This window comes from Nycticebus coucang, chromosome 5, assembly GCF_027406575.1.
Source record: "Nycticebus coucang isolate mNycCou1 chromosome 5, mNycCou1.pri, whole genome shotgun sequence".
NCBI lineage: Eukaryota > Metazoa > Chordata > Mammalia > Primates > Lorisidae > Nycticebus > Nycticebus coucang.
Window position 1 is genome coordinate 131,849,371 of NC_069784.1, and position 22,434 is coordinate 131,871,804.

The 22,434-nt window shown below is 40.3% G+C and overlaps 1 protein-coding gene across 9 annotated transcripts in view; it reads left to right on the top strand.

The window, feature by feature from the left end:
- ARID1B (AT-rich interaction domain 1B) overlaps positions 1 to 22,434 on the top strand; it is a 420,254-nt gene that overhangs the window by 2,522 nt on the left and 395,298 nt on the right. Inside the window, exon 1 of one of the 9 annotated variants that reach the window (XM_053590576.1) lies at positions 136 to 154. The exons of the other annotated variants lie outside the window; for them this stretch is intronic. The gene's annotated coding sequence lies outside the window, so the exon portion shown is untranslated. Of the gene's footprint in view, positions 1 to 135; positions 155 to 22,434 lie in introns of those variants that run through there. 9 annotated transcript variants of the gene reach the window in all.

Consider the following 22,434-nt stretch of genomic DNA (forward strand, 5'->3'; position numbering starts at 1 on the left):
CGGGGCGGTGGGGACGGCTCGGTGCTTTTGTAACAAAATAGGCTCTCCGGGCCAGAACGGCCGGGGGCGAATATTGACCAGATCGTCTCTGGTAGCGCCAACAATGTGCTCGAACCGGGGAAAGAATGAGGAACTTTCTCCCACCTTGGCCACCGTACGTTCCCTCTTAGCTTCCAAGGTGCTGACCGGGAAAATAGGTTAGCTTTGTGACAGCCTAGTAGGTTTTTCAGAGTTACGTGGAGCGATTCGGAGATACTCCTTGCGGGCTTCCAGTTCGAATGTTTACTAGCAGGAATAATACTAAAATTTACAACGACGTGGAGGTAGAATGTTCTAAAGTACATATCGATTCGTGCGTAAGAATAGCCAGGAATATCCATTATTGGGCTTACGGGCTGCTTGAAAGGAGTCACCTTCAGCAAAGAGGCTGTGTTAAAGGAACATATTCCGGATCAATTGAACTTGTTTTGATCATGGATGAGGCATACATTTTTATTCAGCAAATCCAGCAAAATAGCAGACCAATGAAAATGGATCTTTTGGGGTCGTATTGATTTGGATTTTCTTTATTTTGCTGTCACCCAAGTCCTACAGCGCTATTAGGAAGTGTCCTGCACTCTTGCTGTTTCTTGCTAGTAGGCTGAGCCTAAAGACTGACTTGATCTCCTTTGCAAGGTTTGGAATTTGAATTGTGGAGGTAAACTGGCTGTAATAGTCTCCAGACAGCTGCCTCTGAGTTGACATCTAATCTGCCATCTGATTGGCTCCCCTCTCACCATTGGGCATTTAGCACTGCTGATGTAAATAGAAGTGCTGAGCAGTACAGTCACAAAAATTCTTGCCACAAATAATAACTGAGCTCTATTACAAGCAGATGTAAGGTTCAGTATTATTTAAAGCTTAAATCATTATGAATCATGGTTATTAATAAGAGGATTAAATACAGAAAAACATTATTCTGGTGTCCAGTATTGGGCACTACACAAAATTCAGATCTTTGATGACACTGTTACAATATGCACATTACATATGCCATGAAATAATACCACTAAAAAAAGGAAATCACCAATTTTGTCAATTTTTTGATTTGTAAAGCTTTTATAAAAGTCCACCCTTTACAAATTCAACTATGAAAAAATTTGAATTGTTTTAGCATACATATGTTAATACAACGTTAACATTTTCAAGATTGTGATTTTCAGCAATATCTTTTGGTGATATTTATTTTGCCTCATAAACAAGATTTAAGCTTTTATTTCTAGTGGTTTGTGTTTTAACAATTCTGACTGTTTAAAATATTTGAGGATAAGGAAGTTTTAGTTAGAATTGGCACATTTAAAAAACATGAAATGAGAAAAACCACATAATTTTTGCAGAGAACAACTAGGTAAAATGGGAAAAGAATGGATGTTCATCTGAAGTACTAAAGACCATTTTATATTTGCTTTTGATTTGGAAAATACAGGAAAACCCCAAGAATCTTTTTTTCCATGATTATTTTGTTAGATTTGGTGATATGAGCCATGTTTGAACAGTTTACACAATGAATTAGGGAAACTGTATTATAAGCAAGTTGTGTTGGGTGTGTTTCTTCCAAACAATTTTTCTTGCATGGATATTTTATTGCTATGAAAGTTTTAAAAATTCTAATCTGTTAGAAGGGAATAACAGTAGTTGTATACATATTTTTATTTAGTTCATTTATTTTTAGGAAGGTGTAATTTAGTAATAATCATATCTTGTTAGAGTAATGAAGGGCTGAATTTAACAAATAATCGTGTGAATCTAGGCTGGACATTGGTGTCCACTGCTTTTAAAGCTTTAGTTAATGGAATTATACTTTTAAGGATAATAGATAATATATATTTTTCTATTTTTGATAGAAAACCTGACAATTTTAATTTTTCTTTTTTATTCACACAACTGAAAACATACACAAGGTTTCTGTAAGTAAAGCCACATCATTAATTTTAAAAAGATTTGCTTTGTCAGCTTGCTTTTAAAGGGGCAGTTTAAAATTCACATCTTTATAAACTAGAAACGAATGAAGTTAGAGGCAGACGTAGGTCCATGTTAGAGTGTTAGTTCTTAATGGTCATTTTAAGTACTTTGTTTTCTTGGAATGAGAGTGAATCCATTATGTCCTTAGTGTGACCCTTGGGGATACCTTTTTTTTTTTTTTTTTTTGAGGAGGGTGAAATGACAGACCTGACCTAGATTCACGAATTTCTTTTAGGTAGTTTACCATGTAACATGTGGAATGTGTCTTTTTTACATTCTTTTTAGTGCCTTTTGTTTTTGGAAGGCTATTATTATTTAGTAGTTGTGATAATAATACTAAAAACAGTCATATGTTTGAAATATTACTGCCTAACTATAAGTCAAAAATACTATTCAATCACATTGCTAAATGATGAAACATTTTTGGCTTTTAATACATTTAGTTTCATTTTTGATTTTGGGAAATGGTTTCTATTGGGTGGCAGATGTTTTTGTAACTGGGAACAAAACGTATTTATATATGGTGAGAGAAGGCTCTTTTTAAAAATTGAATAAAGCCATTTTATGATTCAGTTTGTTCTAGATTTTCGTGAGATAAATAATTCAGCTAGCAGTCTCAAAAGGAATATTTAGGTCTACTCATAAGATTTTATGATGTCCACATTTGTACTAAATTCTATTAATGGTGTTTTAACTTTAGTTTTATAGAATGTAATACAATGTAATAAAAAAAGCATTATTTACCCTTAAAAGAAAAATGATTAGTTAGCTTGCTAAGCAGGAAGCTACAGACTGGTTCCTGATTATTAAAATGTGCATGAAGTGTATTATGTCATAACATTACTCCCAGTGAATCTTAGGCTATCTGATATTTTTAATCTTGTAAAGAAATTTTTGTGGCTGACATTTGTATATTTGCCAAGGGATGGATGACTGTATATGGTTAGAGGAGGTGGACTTGGTAACTGGGGTTCACAGAAGGCCTATCATTTAGAAAACAGAAAAAGAAAATGTAACAAAAGTGTCTGCAGTTTTCTGTTTTCTAAGTCATCTGGGATGAAATTAGGCATGACTTAAAATTGTTTTCATTGGAAATCCTGACTTTTATAGTACTTACATTTGATTTTTTCTTGTTTTTTTAATCATAACAATTCTTTAAGACAGCTATCAATTAAATTTATGTTTATATTAATAATCAATGAGAACATTCTAGGGAATTAATGTATTCTTATAATGAGAAACCTTAACCTTTTTTTCTTTGTTTCTGTTTGTCTATATTTAGAAATGAATTTTTGGCAAGCCTTTTTATGCTTGCTCCATTTTTTTCAACGTCATATTATATCAGAAGTGTGTTAAGAATGTGGAAATAATGAAGATCACACTTGGAACTTTTACTAATGTGTTTAACCTCTAAATAACATGTTCCTTTACTAGAATTGGAGAGAATAAAAAAAAAAAAGAATTGGAGAGAATAACATCTTCACTCTGGTATAACAAAATTAATTCTGGTTTGGTTTGAGGTCAGATTTTAAAAATATAAGACAATGTAGTGGAAGACTAAGTATAAGCTCATTTGGTAGTTTTACTACACACAGACACACACCTTTTAAAGAAAACAGGTGTAATTGAATAGGGTTGAGTTTCCAGTTTTATTTCTTCTTAGTGGACTTTATTTCTTTACAGTTTGGCACAGGTTACATCTAAAAAGATGATTTCTGATTTAATAGGAACACTTATTTTTCTAGGATAAACATTCATACCAATATTACAGGCAAACTAAGATGATGATCCTTTGATTTATTGAACTCTGCCCTTTCCTAGGAGGGGGGAGGGGTTTGATTAAAATTTGTTTGGGTTCCATGACATTTTTGTACTCAGTTGGAAGGCTGACTGGGGATGTAAAATTTGGATATACTGGCAGAGGGAACTCCATCAGCTTTTTGCCAGTGTCCTAAATCTAGAGGCTTTTCTTTTTGCTCTACACCAGATGGACACTGCTTAGCTCATGGACCTGTGTACTTTGATCCGTGTGTGGAAAAGGAATAATATTTCACTCATACCACTTTCATTTGGGGGTGTATGTCGATTTATAACTTTGAGATTGATATTCATGTTTGGTAGAACTCTGGTGTTTGCAACAGATTTAGGGAGGCAACAGGAATATTAATAAAATTCAGTTCCATTAGTTTTTTTTTGTTTGTTTGCAATATTTAGATTTTCAAAACGGATGTTATTAAATGTTTATAACATTTTATAGTGCTGTTTGTATTTAGGGGCCATATCTACCTCTTAGTTTTTATGGAATTGGGTAATTTTTAGTTGCCTGCCTTTTCAGAGGTATCCTTTCCTGAGCAGGATTCTCTGTGGATATGTAAAGTGGTGCTGCACACTTGCTGTGTATGCATGCCTGAGGCTGAGGAATCCTAAGTTCTAGTTCCCTGTGGTGTGGGGAGAAGAACCAGGCAAAACTGTTCATCTACAAAGAATATATTTATATATCATAGATGTAGAACTATTAGACAATATTGTCTTTTTCAGTTCGGAGGCCATTTGCATAAGACTAAGTGGTCCTTTTTGGTTTACTTGGGTGTTGAATTAATTCTGATCTAAAAACCTGGGGACTTTTTCTCTTACAAATTTGATGAAAAGAAAATGATTTAGATATCATTAATTATCATTACTCGAGTGTCCTTAAGTATTCACTTATTTTTCCTCATGCTAACATCTGAATGAATGGAATGATTATTGTACATTTACTATAGTTTTAATTAACAATGCACTTTAAATGAGTGATTGAACGAATCTATTACAGTAGAATATGTGTTTCCACAGTAAGTTTTCACCAGCATGTTCTATTTTCAAAGTCTTTGCCTTGGAGTAATTCTAAGAAAACTATTTCCTTAGATTTAGTTATTTGAATAGGATCCAGTAGGCAGTTTTCAAGCCCACTTCTGTGTGGATCAATGCCAAGACTATTAGAAGGCTACTGAGTTTGACAGATGAACTAATAATGAAATTAACTTGTTTCTTGAATGATATATATTGCCAGGAAAGAGACTAAAGTCTTAACATCTTAAGCATATGTGGTTAACCAATAGATATACTTATTTCCATTATTGAATTCAGGTAGATGGCAGCAGAATCTGGAATGGATCCGTCATAGCAGGATAGTCTTTTTGAATTGAAAGAGATTCAGCCTCTGCTGACCATGGTATGTGGATTGCTTCTCAGTGTGTTGTTGGGCCCCTGATGGAAGATAAATCTCAAAAACGAGATAAGAAGTTATTCCTTATTAGGTGACTGTGGAAGGCAAGCCCTATTTGATGTAATCGAGAGGAAAATCCTAGACCATAATACTGTAATTTTTTTTTGTAATGGGATGCTAAAAAATTGACTATCTGTACGTTTTTTATAGTGGTGAACCACGTATAGCGTGACATTTGCCATTTTAAGGCATAGGCCAGTGGCATTAAGTACATTCTCATTGTGCAGCCATCACCACAATCCATCTTCAGAACTTTTTCTCTTCCTTTTCTTCATATTCGACTTAAAATTTGTTAACTATTAATGTGTTCTGTAAGTAAAATACTCTCGTTTTAATGACCATGAATCTTGTCACTTCACAGTTTATCAGTAAATCTTCTACAGATATTGCTTTGGAAAGTTAATGGTATTTTGTTTTTGTTTTTCTTTAGTCTGTTACTACTTCCCCTCAATTTTAATTTTGAGGTAATCCTCATAGATTTCATTTGTTTGCAGATGTACATTGTGTAGGTTAGTTGTTTCATTGCCAGTTATGTTATTGAAAGTTTTGAAATGGTTTTTTGGAGGCTTTATAAAGTTTAAAGATATTTTGAGAGAAACTTGGGACTTTGTCAGGTAATAGGATATGGAAATGAACTATTACCATGATCACTTTTTCCCTTTTATTTTTCTCACTTTTTTGCAGTTTTAACCTTTTAAAAAAATTATTACTTTTACCTTTTCACTATTCGTAAAAATCATTTACAGGGATAGTTTTTTTTCTATTCTTGCTGTGTTGGAAGTTTTGGGCGCCCCTCCCCGACAGTTGCTGCAGGTGGCCTGGTGTCCCCTTTGCATCCTGTTCCTGCCCCCAGGTTCCCGCTTTCTCCTGATATTTTTCCTTTGTATTCCTCTGCTAAACTTTAGAAATTCTTTTACATGGAAAAATTACTAAATTTAGGTGATGGGCCTTTAATGAATTTTTAGAGGCAGCTGTGAAGGGCTGCTTCTTACATCCTGGTTGGTGGTATGAATAGGCTTTTCTTGTGTGTGTGTAAAATATTGAAATTGTATCAATTTCAAGATATTGAAATTGCTATTGATGCAGATATGTAGTCATAGCTTTGTCAGATTTTTTTATGTACTTTTAATTCCAGATTCTACAGAGGGCAGAAAGAAAATGAACCGTTATTTAAGAGATCATATTGAGAAGCAGCAATTATTTCTTTAAGGGGTAAACATCTGGCATTTGAGTATGCTGTGATGTGTATGGTAGGTAACCATCTCCCCCAGACAATCAGTTGGCAAATATTTATCAAGCACCCGCTTTATTAGTCAGTCCTGTGCCAGACACAGAAGTAGCTGGGTGGCGATTGCTGCTATTTCTGTGTGCACGTCACAAAGAGACTGCTGAAGCCTGACCCACTGGACCTGGCTCATGTTGTTTTTGATATCAGTGACTTAGAACTGGATCAGAACTGATCCAGTAGCAACTCTGTGGATCAGCGGTCTATTGGCCTGCTTTTTTTTTTTTTGGTGGGGGAGTGAATTTTGGCAAAACAACTAATTGTAGGTGGTTGTGTTATAGCTGATGTGATCTAGTGACTCTTTTCCATTTCCCCCCAATCAACTACTGGCTTCGTGCCACAGCAAAATATAGATCCACTATAGAGAACAATAACTAAAAGAAGGCAAATGTAATCACTTTGAAATTTATATAGAATGGTCCTTTTTCTTTTTCTCAGTTTTCCACATTACATAGATTCTTGGAAAAAAAGTTAAAACAGTCTGTTCAGATTTAGGAAGACACTTGTATTGCTGGGGTATTTTTGGTAACTGTTTAGATAATGTATGCTGGCTGAGGAGTAAATTCAGCTACTGCTTCTGGGTCCTGAAATAAACCTTTCAGAAAGCAAGGCATTGATGATTAGTGGAGGCAGTTCCAGAATTCTTAGCATCTCCTGTTTCTTTTTGTGATGGGTGTCTTAGAAGTGAAACCACTCACCATACTTCATAGCTTTATTTTTGAAGTGATTGGTAATTGTAAAATTCATCTAGAATTTGGCATCTAATTTCTGAAATTTTAAGAACCAAATTTTGAGGTTCAGTGGCCATATATCAAAGCTGTAAACCCATTTTAATGGCCTTTAAATGTTCTGTTTCAAGTTATTTTTTTTTTATAATAAATTCACTTTACCCAGTGAATTATAAATGACCTTGGAAATAGAAATGTGAAACATTGCTGCTGCTGAGCAAGTATCTTCCTGAAGAGCAGACATTTCTGAGGGAGTTGGCATGTCTGTTGTATATTAGTTTATTTCAGTGATTATGGCGGTTTATAAGAGAATAAGACTCCATCGTGAAGCAGCCTGATGTAATGGAACGATCATGCCTGACCTTGGAGTTGGTTAGACCTTGGCTTGTTTGTGGCCTTCAGCAGCCATCTTCTCTGCCATTTAGCAGGGGCGCTTTCCTGACCTGTCATGTTGCCTGCCAGATAGAGTTGTTGGAAACCTTCACTCAGGGGCTCAGCCGTAAGTCTGTGGCAATTGTCTGTAGCACCTACCTTCCCACTGTGGGGCTTTAGTTTCTTGTTCTGCCTGGCTCTGAAGCACTTCTGGGTGTGGCTGAGGACAAGCCCTTGCTTCCATTAGTGAGGTGATGCCCAGCACCTCTCAGCTCCAAAATTCTGTGCTGCTTTGAATTTTTTAAACAAATAGTGCTTAATTAGCTATGCACCACTGAACAGCTTATTAAACTACACTGGATCCCAGATATATTCAGTGAATATAAACTGATACCTGTGCAGATAGACAGATTTTGTATATTCCACTGTGATTTCTCTTACAAATTGTAGTTTCATACTGACTGGGACTCTTGCTCAGCCGTTATATAAATTGGTATTGGCTTACCAGTAGATCTAAACTGTAACTCCATTCCATATCACATCCTTAATTAGCAACTTCTCTTCTCTGGCCAAGAGTCATTTCTTTCTTATGCCTTTTAAACCTTTCCACTTTCATGATCTGTAAATTTCATGATAGTGATTTTTAGGAGAACGACTTTTTGCAAAGTAATGAAGTTTCAAAAATTTAAACCTAGGCTTCTTGGAGCTTCTGGGAGCTACACTTTGGTCTCTCATTAGCTAAGTAACTTGTTTCTGTGTCTGTTTCAACTTCATTGAATATGCGATTCAAATTTGGCCCTTAGCTAAACTATAATTTACTAAACATGGAGGTTTAGGGCTGCTTTCAAATAGTCAAAACAGGGAATGTCAAATGTGAGAATGCCAGGGGCGTGCCTCAAAGTATGTAGAGAAGAACAGGTTTTTTTTTTTTTTTTTTTTTTTGTGGTTTTTGGCCGGGGCTGGGTTTGAACCCGCCACCTCCGGCATATGGGACTGGCGCCCCACTCCTTGAGCCACAGGCGCCGCCCCTTTGTTTTTTTTTTTTAATGCTGAGATTTAAAAAACTATCAGAGATAAAAGTTAAATCTATTATGAACAAATGCTTGCTGAGCACCACTTGGTGCTTGAGATGCAAAGAGTAAATATAACATCTACATAATTTTCCCTGGTGAATTATCATAGACTCATGGTGTTTTACAAAGTGGAAATTAGAGTGAATGGCTATATTATTCCTCTGTAGTTTTTATATGCAGAAAAACTGTACCTCTCGAAGTAGGCTGTCTAAAAATATTTAAAGAGTTGTTGATAATATATCCAAACGGAAAGTATCCCAATGAGTGTATTACTTCCAGTATCATTTGCAAAGAAGTCTGTTCAGTGTTCACAGTTCCGTGTGGAAGGCCAGCGTACTTGGATGAGAAAGTGATCCTAATTGGATTGGGTTTGGGGTGTCATTCTTACGGTGATTTTTCTGCTAAAGAAAAGGTTTCACATTATCACTGCCTGGACTTGATATTTAGTTCATTGAACTTCAGTGTTTTGAACAGTTGCCTACATGTCAGGGACTGGTAGCTACGGGTTTTCTCATCATAGCAAGAGCAGGGGGACCCAGAGGTGCGTGTGTCTCCGGAGAGCTGGCTGTGAGCGACACCATGTTGGGTGGTAATATCCCCCTGAGCAGTGAGCACTCGTGCAGCATTGGGGGGGGGGTTTGGTGTCAGGGGAGCCCTTCTCATGGGTGGGGTGCCAAGGGGCAGGAGCAGTAAGGCTCCTAGAGGACTTGGTGGATGAGAGCCTTGACGGTGAAGAGGCCGAAGCTCCCAGGACAGAGAACACTGGAAGATTGCACATCTACTAGTTAGTTTAAAATGTTAATTTAACAGGCTGTCAGTCTCTCCTCTCAGAACAAATAGGTTAATATCAAAAACTTATTTCTAATCCAGACCATTTCAGTTTTTTTTTTTTTTTTTTTTTTGGCTAGGGCTGGATTTGAACCCGCCACCTCTGGCCTATGGGGCTTAGGTCCGATATGTTTAATTGTCTGATATGTTTTTACTTTCTCCAGTGTTTATGAAAAGTAAGTTAAGTTATTGAATAATTCTAAATGATTTTCTATAGTTTTCATACTTTTTTTTATCAACATAGTTTCTAATTGGTAAGGAAAAATAAATCTAGATCTATAATTAAAGAATTTAATTACTATTTACATTTCGTGAACTTGGTGTAGGGGCATGGTCCCAGATAAGTAGATATCCAGAGATTATTTGTAGATTGTTAAACGTTTTGCTCATTGTTTAGCGTGAAGGGATGTCCTAGATTACCAAGGAAGTACCTATTGGTTATTAATTTAATTAAGAAAGTTTGTGAGAGATTTTTATTTTATTTCATCTAATTAGAAATATGGATTGGGTAACTCTGATCTCATAAGCAATCTAAATTTTGAGTTGAGGGAAATTGGTGAAATGGATCTTTTGCTCCTACTTTATTTTCTCCATACATGAAACGTGTGCTTTATTATTGTTAACCATTGAAAAGTTTTTACAGTTACAGTCACAATTGTCATGACTTTGCTGGGTTTGAATATCTTCCCTTTCCCTGCTCATAGTGCCAACAACTGAAACTTTCATTTGGCTGAGGCAGAGATGGTCTCTGGAAGGTGCGGCGCTTTCGTCTGGCAGGGACTCTGTGAAAGTCTTGGTTTCTTCCCTTTCATCCTGTGTCCCTGTGAGGGGCAGGACTTTGTCCCTCCTCTTCTGTGGTGATACAGGTCTGAACTGTAAGGAGCACTGTAAGCCCTGGTGTTTCACGCTACAGTTAGTGAAGATGGGCTGGGAAAAGCAGTTTTCATTGGGGAAAGTGAATTTATTATTAAAAAAAATAACTTGAAACAGAAAATTTTAAAACCATTAAAAAGGGTTTACAGCTTTGATAAATGGCCACTGAACCTCAAAATTTGGTTCTTTAAAAAAAAAGTTTTAATTTTGTCTTTTTTATGCATCAAGTGCCTGTAATTTTCCATATTGCTGTGTTACTAGGGAGGAGGGAAGGAATAATGGAGGCAAATGGAGAAGGTGAATTTTTTTTTAAGACAGTTATATTTGAATAACTTGAAGGAATACGCTTTTTTAGCCTTTCCTGATCTAAGTAGGTTTATGCTTCATAGAAAAACGAATGCAAAGAACTTATAATCAGCTGTTAAAATACTCAAGCCAACTGGTATCAGTATGTTGAAATTTTATTCTCAGTGCATCCAGAAATTCCATATAAATGTGTGGAGGAAGGTGTGCTAGCATGGCTAGACCGGCGAAGCTGAAATCTAGATCTGATTTGCATAGGTGGTATTTTTGAGGGACTATCAAAGTTTCACACATGAAATAAACTAGGTGGTGTGTACGACATCACATGATCAAAATATTTTTCCCCTTGCTGTTGCCAGAAGCTATCTATTGCTTTTCAACAATCTTACTTGTTGGGCATCATGCCAAGATGTTTAAGACAACCCCTTACGTGAGCTGTTCCATTCTTAACCTCTTTGACTGAAGTGCTGTGACCTTCACATATGTAGATTAGCCATGTGCTCTGTGAATTGAAACTTGCTGCCTCAGGAAGAAAGGGTTTTTCTTTTTATTCCACTGGGAATTTGACAGCCATTCATCCCTGACCTGGGCAGAGGTAATGCAAGGAAATTGGATTCAAATGGAACGCGGACAGATAACCCGGGGAGGCAGTGTGCGCAGGCCGGCGAGCTTTCCACCTGCTCAGGATAAGAATGCAACGCTGGGGGGAAGGTGCAGCTGCAGGATCTGAAGGGTAGCGGACAGGGAGAGGTAGAGAAATGTGGCAGTTTTGGAAAGAAGTCCTTTTATAAAAGGAAGTGGTCAGTATGGACATTGCTAATTAATTTGACTATACTGTTTGCCTTCCTTTCCAACCAAATTTTTTGAAATCTTTTTTCGAATGTTTATTTCTTATTGCTGCTTGAGAATGAAATACTTTCATTACACCATTGTGGACAATCATGGGCTTAAATGCATTTAATTTAGACAAGCCTTTCAAAAGCAGAAGTCATTAGAAAGTTGGGCAGATGAATGTATGTATGACCTGTGTCTGGAATTTTGAAATGAATTGTTGATTAGAACTTTACTTGTGAGACTTCTTACTCAGTTTTGTAATGATGAATATAATGAACAGTTTTTGTATTTTTATTAGAAAACGTATTTTTAAAGGATGTTTATTTTTGCCTTGCTAATAAACATATTTGAAATTAAGGTGAAATTTAGCATAAGTAATAGTCCTGGTGCTTAATTGGGTTGACACGGCAGAGTATGCAGAAAGTTCTCATTATAAGGGTAGTTGGTCTGAAGTGGTACTCTCTAGTTTCTTAGCAAAAGGAGGGGTGATTAGGGCTGTCTGAAGTTTCTGAGTGCTTTTGTGTGGCTTTCAGAGCTGAGCTTTTCCTGTGTACATTAGGGTTCACGGAATGCCGTGGGTCCAGGTGCCTGTTAAAGGCACTGTGGGAGGTGTGGCAGATACTTGGCTGTTTCTGTACGGTGTCTGTGTGAGGAAGGTGTTTAATGGGCACAGTAGAATAAGGGAGAAAGAAAATCACCCCTTGACTTGAGGAAGACTTGTTTCTTTTTCACATGAGGAAGGACTAAGGAAAAAAATGGGAGAAGTATCACAGTCAGGTAGAGCTTTCATGGACTTTGGTTGTCAGGGCAGGTGGGAGGAGTGGTTGTCCACAGGACGCAGGACAGGCAGGTCTCCAGCGGCTGTGCAGCAGGAAGGATGGGAAGTGAGCATGCACCTGACAATACGTTAAGGGGGTGAGGGCGAGGAGGACTGGCCCACACCTGGGAAGACAGTGTCATTCTTTGATTGGAGAAGCAGCAAGGTGGGTGCGTAATTAATTAATGTGAAGGTGGCCAAGGGCAGAGTGGTCCTCCTGGGAGAGCAAGGTGCACGGTGTGAAGGCAGTGGCCACCTGGGTGACACGAGGCAGGAAAGATGTCACCAGGGAAATGAGTGAGCAGCCGTGTTGCATGGGTGTTTTAGAGCAGTGATTTTCAACCCGAGTGCTACAAGAGGCTTAGGTTTGCCATGAAAAATTTTAAAGATGATTAAGTAAATTATTTTCAAAAGAAGTTCAAAGCACAGTAAGTACATATGTGTGTATATATTTATATACATATATATATATTTTTTGTTTTTTTTACTCTTATTTCTTACTCTTATAGTTTAAGTGTGCCATGGAAGTTTAACTCTAGGTTCAAGTGTGCCCTTAGATAAAAATGGTTGACAACACTGTTTTAGAAGGTGGCCTGCATGTGGGGGAACATGAAAACGGCCTCTCCTAGTCAGGAGTGAAGGGTAAAGCTCTTACAAATACAATGCTTCTCATGGCCAATTTCCTCTCCTGGCCTCTCACATAAAGAAATAGACTTAGGAGAGACACAAATAATATAATGAAAAGCAATAGTAGTAATAATAGCTACCATTGTGGGACACCTACTGTCTGTGCAGGCATATTGTACGTGTTATCTGCAGCCCTTCCTGCAGTCTTGCCAATGGCTCATCACTACCCCTATTTTATAGACAAGTGAACTGGTAGAATTAGGAAATTTGTTCACTACCCATGTTTGTTTGATGCTCCATTCTTTCCACTAATCTAGTGTTTTTGAAACCCACTGTGCCTCTGAATCACCCGGGGAGTTCAGTGGGGTCTTCAGGTCCGTCCCTCCTGGCATTTGGGTGCCCTCAGCCTGTGCCTGGCCTGGAAGCCCCCTTTCTGCTTTTCAGAGATGTCACTGAAGTGCTACAGGTGAAATTTTAATAAACAGACTTTATTCGTTATTATTATTAAGACATCTAAAATTACATTTCTAATTAAGGAGCTTTTAGCATATTTAGGCTTTATAGTCATTATTACACAAAGAACAGGGCAGGGGGGTAGCTGTTGAGGTTTTCTGATAATGTTACCGGACATTAATTTACTTTGCAGATCAGTTTGTGTGCCATGGTCTGGGTCAGTGCTTCAAGTTATCAAGGGAGACTATAGAATAGCTTGTTGATATTTAAAGAGAAACAGATTCTCTTTTGTCTGGGCCAATTTCATGTTGAGTGGGGAGTGGGGACAGTGTCATCCAGCAGAGTCGGTGCTTATGTCGTTTGGATGAGAGACTGGACAGTGTCTCAAGGTCCGTTGGTGTTACAAGTCCAGAATTCTGTGCATCCAAGTAAGAATGAAGGGGGAATGAGAGAAGGGAGGCTGGAAGATGGGAGAGGACAGGCAGCCAAAAGAGAGAATTTTAGAGTAAAAAACCAACAAAGTAAAATTTAATGTTCATTATGTGCCCAGAATGACCTACTATGGAGGTGAAAATTGTCAACAAAACATAAAAATCAGCATATCTTAAAATAATCAAGATGCTAATACATAGTTGAAAGAACAAATTGTAAGGCAGAAAACTCCTCCATTTATTTGGAGAGGTTATTTCTTGACATACAATCATGGTTATTTCTGACTTTCCTGTTGCCACATGGTCCTTTTGGAGCCAGAGCCAGTAGTGTTGGGAAGATGTTGAAGGTGTGCCATGGCACCTCCTACTGGGCTGCTTCCTAGCCGAGGCCGATCTAGGCTGCTAAGGCCCAGAGTGTCAGGGAAGGTCCTGAGACCCTTTCAGTCTGTGAGGGTCTGAAGAGAGACAGACCCTTTTAGTCTGTCTCTTCCTTATTATGTGTTACAGGTAAGGTAAAGTGCTGGGAAAAGTTTCCTTTTGTGTCCCACTAATTCCCCTCTTCCAGAGTTTGTCAGTAAAAAAAATCAGTTTGAGGGCGGCACCTGTGGCTCAGTCGGTAAGGCGCCAGCCCCATATACCGAGGGTAGCGGGTTCAAACCCGGCCCCGAGCAAACTGCAACCAAAAAGTAGTCGGGCGTTGTGGCGGCGCCTGTAGTCCCAGCTACTCGGGAGGCTGAGGCAAGAGAATCGCGTAAGCCCAAGAGTTGGAGGTTGCTGTGAGCCGTGTGATGCCATGGCACTCTACCGAGGGCCATAAAGTGAAACTCTATCTCTACAAAAAAAAAAAAAATTAGTTTGGCTCATCACCATGTCTTGGAAGATGGGGTATTTAAATCTCACTTAACTGACACTGCAGAAGCATCTGAGCAGTAGGAGAGGTCCAAACACTGGCTCGACTCAACGTGCGTTTTCTGGGTTTTCAACTTGTGTTTTCCTCTTCTGTTTGCTCCTTAATTTGAGGCTGAGAATATTTCTAAATGACAGACTCCCTGTAATGCTGTTTTTAGCTGAGAATTAGACAAAGACTTTCCCATCTTTTGTTTCTTTTTTTTTGAGACAGAGTCTCGCTAGGTTGCCCTGGGTAGAGTGCTGTGGTGTCACAGCTCACAGTAACCTCCAACTCTTGGGCTTAAGTGATTCTCCTGCCTCAGCCTCCCAAGTAGCTGGGACTACAGGCGCCTGCCACAATGCCCAGCTATGTTGTTGTTGTTGTTGTTATTGTTGTTGAGCTGGCTCAGGCCGGGTTTGAACCCACCTGCCCTGATGTATGTGGCCGGCGCCCTAACCACTGAGGTATGGGCACTGAGCCTTGTTTCTTATTTTACAATACAATAGAACCTCCATAGTCAAGTACCTCTCCCTCTACATTGACCACTTCCTTAGGCTGACCTCTTTCTCATTGACTGGACATGTGCCCCATGCACGTACCAGTGCAGTAGACCTAGTTATGTTGACCACCTTGGTATGCTGATTGGTTTGTTACTCTCTCTTAGGTGGTCAGCTTACTAATAATCTATCACTGTTAGGGTAATCTTGGGTTTATGGTATTTTCAATTTAATGCTGGCTACACCAAACTTGTCTTGAGCAAATGAAGTGACTTAATTTTAAGAAGTGACAGGAAGAAAAAACAAAACAAAATTTTTATCCTGCTTTATAGGGTGTTGCTGTGCTAAGCCTGGGCCTTTAATTTCGTTTGATTCTTAAAGCTTCTGAAGGAACTGGGTATCTTTAGTTCTTAGCCACATTTAAATCTTGATCATTATAATAAAAGGTGTTTTTTTTTTACCTAGAAAGCTAACAGCTGTCTGTCTGTGTTATGCCTTTCAGAGAATTTTAGTAATAACGTATCATTCACTTGGTGGTGAGACTCCAGCATTCTGAAACACCAGAGAACATAACCATCACAATACTCATGAACTTTATTCTTTTGAGAAGAATCAAGTCATTCCTTCCCTTTCCAGGCAAAGGTGGTAATAATTTGGTTCCCCTAGAAACCTTCCTTTTTGCCACATTAGACGTGCAGAGTGGAGAAGGTCATTGTGCAGCTGTGGCAGCAGCTTAGAGGAGCTTAGAGGAGAGGAGCTGGCGGGAGCAGACAGGTAGTGAGGCAGGTGTGGCGAGTCCTGCCAAGCCACGGCAGGAGCGGAAGCCGTGCTGGCCAGAGCCTCGTGACCTCCCGGGCGCTAGTGAGAAGAAAGCCAGGCATCACATGCCTTGGTGTTCGAAAGCCTGGGGTCCTAACCTGGTGAAAGACACATTTGAACACCTGAAGAAAGAGTGGGTAGCCCGGCTTGGGGGTGGGGGGGGAGACCGAGCATGGTTGCCAGCAGTTGCCAGACATTTGCTGTGTGTTTCCAGACTTTGTTCATTCACCAAATAGCTGTTGCTGTTTACTCAGATCTGGATACCTCTTCAGTGCCCGCTGTGTGACAGAAGAGCATTCTAGGCTCCGGGGATACAGAAAGGACAAAATCCAGTGCCTGCTCTCATGAGGCTTACCTTCCCAGAGATAGCAGCCCCACGGTCCACAAGGAGGTGGTGCCCTTCAGGGTAGGGACCAACTGCGATGCATGGGAATTGAAAAGACCTGATTACTTTCACAAACTGGTTATTTAGTAATGGGGCTGTGTATGAAGATACAATAAAAACTGGTTTGTGAAGGACCCACACAGGTATCACGGTTACTTCTGTGGTCTCACAGTGCCTGGCATGCACCTCTGTGCCTCAGCACAGTCTCCAAACGTAACATTTCTGTTGTCAGTGGCTGAAGTGACCCGTGGCAGCCCTGATGTCACCTTCATTTCCTCAAGGCTGGACGGAAGAGCCTGTTCCAGCAGAGGTTCTTATCTGGCTCTGTGGGGAGAAAGCGTGTGGTACTGCAACTTCTTTAAGGTGTTCTGGATGTGAATCATCCTCTATGTTGACTACAGGGCTGTGGTTGGACGTGCCGGGTCTGAGATGTGTTCCCAACAGCTCAGCAGGACACTGGAGCAGGCAGAGGAAGGTGGGAAGCAGCAGAGAGGAGGGCGACCTGTGTTCTCAGTACAAGGGTCTGCTCAGAGTGGGTCAGTCGATGGTCTCGGCCTTGGAGCATGTGCCTGGAGCAGAGGGAGGTGCTGAGGAGTTTTCAGAAGCATGGATATTAAGGGGTGAAAGCCATCCAGAGAGCCAGGAAAGGAGATGGAAGAGCTGGGCAGAGTTCCCTGGTAGTCCCCCAGGAAGAGAGGCTTCTGGAAGGGGAAGACCTGCATGGCTGTGGTCAGCATGGGCAAGGCCCAGTCAGAGTGGAGCCTGGCACTGTGGGCATTTGGCCTTGGTGGGCCTCTGGGAAGTGGTGTGGAAGGAGACAGATGCGGTTGGCTGAGGAGCAGACAGGCAGTGAGGAGGCAGCCTCAGGACAGTTGGAAGAAGAGTGAGGTCTCCTTGTTTCTAAAAACCTTTTATTTAATTGGAAGAGGGGACAGAGACCTTGTGTTGGTGCTTCATGGCACGAGCGGAGGGGGGAGGCTAAATCCCCTGGCTCTTCTCTCCCCAGGGGACCTGGAGCTGTTCTGATGGCCATGGCTGGACGCTCGTCTCCTTCCTGTCTCTGCCTCTTGTTTCCCCAGTGGCTGGGGTTGTGTCTGATACGTGGTGGGACTTGGTGTATGCTTGTGATGATGTGAGTTCTCTTACACCTTGGGTGACCTGTCAGATCACCTGTTTTACCTTCCCCATTTCATAGATTCTGAGGATCATGGGGCCGAGGGCCACGTGCTTTGCCAAGGCCATCAAGTGATGGCACCAGGATTCTAGCCTGACCAGGTCAGCTTCAAAGCCTCTCTGCCCTTTTGCCTTGTTGAGGGTGGGGGATGTTTCACTAGCTCCTTAGGCGAAGGGAGCAAGCCACATTCATATACAGATTTTTTATAAATATTTCCAGAAAATGTAAGTTTCGTAGTATATTGAGCTGCCGGTGTATTTTGGGTGGTCTTGATCTCTTTTTTTCTTAAACTAGATTGTCACCTTGAAGTAGTGAGTCAGCTGGCCTGGTGGAGACATCTCTGCGTCTCTGGAGAGACTCCTTACACAAAGGTCATTCATTGTGTTTGAGAGCTGTCAGCCAGGATTGGGCACTAAAACACTTGCAATTCTGAAACCTTTTTCTGTTTGTATGATTATTCTTGAGGTTAAAACTGTTAATGTGACACAGGCATGTGCTTTCTACGGTAATGAAGCTCACACATGTGTCACCTCTTAGAGTCCCTTGTGCTGTCTGGAACCTCGAAGGGAAGTCAGCTGTTTTTCTGTTGTATTGAAATATTAAGTATTGAATAGTTGATAATATTAAATAACTTACTGAGTAGTTTCCAGGTGCCGAGCACTGTGCTGAGAACGCCGTGTACATTCTCTGTGAGGGAGATCTTGTTACTGTTCTTGTTTTACGGATGAGTCAGTGAAGGCCGATGAGTCAGTGAAGGCCTGGTCCAGGGACGCCCGAGGCACGTGACTAGGAAGTCGCCTGGTGCCGCGCAGGCCTAGGGTTTCTGTCTCCATCGCCTTTGAAACATGCTTTGTTTCCTCTCAGGAGTGACTGGTGTGACAGGCGGGTGAGTGGTCTGAATTTACGTTGTGGAAGGTGCCACCATAATGGGATTTTTTTTTTTTTTGCTTGCTTGCACTCACATCTCTGAGGATATTAGAAAAGTAGTGAGGAAAGCATTCTCCTTCCCTCCTACAGGTATCATTTTGTTACACAAATAAAGCAATCACTGAAGAGCAGGGTAGTAGTGAGACCCCCAACAGCAGGTGGAACAAGACGGTCATCTTTTAGGGTCCTAGGTGACATGGCTCTAAGATACCCATTGAATTCCCCATCTCATGGCACTTTTTTCTTTCTTTCTTTTTTTTTGAGACAGAGTCAGTCTCACTATATTGCCTTTGGTAGAACTCTTGGGCTTAAGTGATTCTCTTGCCTCAGCATCCCATGTAGCTGGGACTACAGGCGCCTGCCACAACGCCTGGCTATTTTTTGTTGCAGTTGTCATTGTTGTTTAGCAGGCCCTGGGCCAGGTTCAAACCCGCCAGCCTGGGTGTATGTGGCCGGCGTCCTACCTGCTGAGCTGTAGGAGCCAGCAGCACGTATTTTCATCACACATGTTGGCTGGGTGCCATACTTCATGCCCGTAATCTGTTCTGAGAGCCTTAGGCAGAGGATCACTTTAGCTCAGGGGTTCAAGACCAGCCCGATCAAGAGTGCAATCCTGTCTCTACAGAAAGAGAGAAATTAGCCAGGTGTTGTGGTGGGTGCCTGTAGTCCCAGCTACTCTGGAGGCTAAGGCAGGAGGATCACCTGAGCCCAGGAATTTAAGGTTGCTGTGAGTTGTGATGACACCATTGCATTCTAGCCAGGGTGACAGTGTGAGACTCTGTCTCAAAAAAAAAAAAAAAAAAAAAAAAAAAAAAAAAAAACCCAAACAAAACCCACCCCCCCAAAACATATCTTTTCTACCCCTCCAGTTATGAAGCAGATTTGAACTAAAGTGTATTTATTTGTTTTTATTTTTTTATTAAACACATAGATCCTATATACAGTAATGCATTTATGGGGTACAATGTGCTGACTACATAGAGAATAATTAGGAACGCTTACATCGCACTGGTTAATATATGCATCGTCTCGTTTACTTAATTACTGTGTTAAGACATTCTTTCTGATGATGGAGTGCGTGTGGCCTTGTCTTTGTAGTTGACTTAGTTTTCATTACCATTTCTCCTTCTTTTTTTTTTTTTTTGGTAGAGACAGAGTCTCACTTTATGGCCCTTGGTAGAGTGCTGTGGCCTCACACAGCTCACAGCAACCTCCAATTCCTGGGGTTAAGCGATTCTCTTGCCTCAGCCTCCCGAGTAGCTGGGACTATAGGTGCCCGCCACAACGCCCGGCTATATTTTTGGTTGCAGTTTGGCCGGGGCCGGGTTTGAACCCGCCACCCTCGGTATATGGGGCCGGTGCCCTACGGACTGAGCCACAGGCGTCACCCCCATTTCTCCTGCTTAAAGAGAAAACTCTTGTAATGTAATGTGTCCGAGAACCTTTTTCCAGCCAAAGGCCTTTCCACCATTAAAAGTGGACTGTAGATCGGCTCTGTCCAGTGTGATAGCCATTAGCCACATGTAGCTCTTAAAATTAAAATTAAACACAGTGAGGTCAGCTCTGCAGTGGTGCTCGCCACGTTGAAAGTGCTCAGTAGCACAAGCTTCTGGAATAACATCTGGAATATTCCCATCATTGCAGAAAGTTCTGTGGATGGTGCTCTAGAGCAGGCATCCTCAAACTTTTAAAACAGGGGACCAATTCACTATCCCTCAGACCATTGGAGAGCCAAACTATAGTTTAAAACAAAAATCTGTGAACAAATTCCTATGTACACTGCACATATCTTATTTTGAAGTAAAAAACAAAATGGGAACAAATACAATTCACACCGCTTCATGTGGCCCGTGGGCCGCAGTTTGAGGACACCTGCTCTAGAGACGCTGTAGCTGAATCTTGTAACATTTAATTCAGCTGAAGCGTCCTCAGGCTGTGCCCTGCTCCTAGTGCAGGATGTGAGCTGTTTGAATTTTGGATGGCTGTAAACAAGCTAGGATCTTGAATAATCATTATTTTTGAAACTATCTTTGACGTTATCAGCAGTACACCTGTATTGCAGTGATCTAAAATTTAAATATAATTAAAAAAAAATCCCACGATTATAAAAGAAGATTTCTTTCCCAGTTTCGAAGCATCTGTCCAGGGTTGTGCCGTGTGGTCTGAGTTGGCAAAAACAGGGAGGGTGTCTCTGTTGGCTGCCTTTGTCTTTTTTTAAAGGGAGAGAAAATGCTGTTTGGAACAAGCATGTGGAAGGCTGTTCGACTTATTTTGTTTTATATTTACTGAAAATAAATATAAGACTGTTTAGTGTTTTTTCCTTCCAGTGTTTGAAGGAAAGTACTTGATTTTCTTACCTGTGTTGTAGTTTGAACTTGAACCAGTGGCCTGGTCATTGAAGTAGGTTGTGCATTTTGCTGTGGAAAAAATAGAATTACTTTCTCAAGATTGTCTAAAATGTTTTAACTCTTCATAGCAAATGAGGCGTGAAGCAAATTGTCAAAGGATGGAGACAAATTACTGTAGTACTGAATGTTTAGCTGGCTGGTGCTGGGCTAGTGAAGGTGTGAGCCCAGCAGGTAAGCGCGTCAACGGCACCTTTCTCCTCTCCTGCCCGATTTTTCACAGCTTGTCTTTATAGAGGACCTCCATCTATGTCAGAAAAATCACAGCCTTTCTGAAAGTGTTAGATTATAGTGTTGCTATGAGGAATAATTAGGAGGCACTGTAGGCTATGGATCAGAAAACATAAACTTCCTGTTTGCAAACATTTCACTGCGCGTCGTCATCAGATGAAATAGAAATGCATTTCTGGTGTCTCTGAAAGCTGATTATGTATAATGTGTGTTGCTGCTTCGTGCCCGTGTCCATCCGGCGTGTCCTTCCACGGCAGTGACACCCTACTTTTTAGGGTTTACTTATTTGAATAGTAATGCTTTCACTGAAAGATAATGAAGTGTTTAAATCATGGAGTTTTTACTTTTACAAGATGCAATGTTGGTGAGGTGCAGTGGCTTATTGCCGTCATCCTGACACTTTGGGAGGACGAGGCAGGAGGGTCACTTGAGCCCAGGAGGTGGAGGCTGCAGTGAGCTATGGTGATATCACTGCACTCTAGCCCAAGAGAGCCGAAACCCTGTCTCAAAAAAATCAAACCTTAATTTAAGGAATGGCTGAAGGTTAATAGCTTTATTTTGTTTTTTTTTTTTTTTTTAAATGATTTCATTATAATTTATAATGTCCTTCCCTTTTGGGCAAGATCTGCCAAAGGCAGCTTTTTTTTTGTTTTGCAGTTTTTGGCCCAGGGCTGGGTTTGAACCCATCACCTCTGGTATATGGGGCCGGTGCCCTACTCCTTTGAGCCACAGGCACCACCCAGCTTTATGTTTTTGGCTACTTCTTCACTTTTCTTTTTGAAGCTTCTATTTAGGTTCTTAGATTAAGATTTCTTAAGATCCTAGCCTAATAGAAGGTTACAGATCTTCTAGCCCACTGGGGCTTTTATTTTCAAACATAGGTCATAGAGTGGTCAGACATTCCATACAGAGTGTGAAGGGAGAAGTTCTAAATGAGCAGGAAGATTATGTGTCAGCCTTGTTTTTCTGTGGCTAGGTGTACGTTAAGTGTTAGTTGTTATATTTCTCAGTATTTTTAGCATCTCATAAGCAAAGGAATATATGAATATATGTGTACGTATGTGTTTATGAGTGTGTATTTTGTGCATATTTGTACACATTATTATATTTAATGTTTTATTTAATACAGCGACACAAGGATGGAAATGGAGATGAAGCGTGATCCCGTCACACTAATACAGCTGATAGCACTTTTGCATCTTTCCGTATGGTTTTTA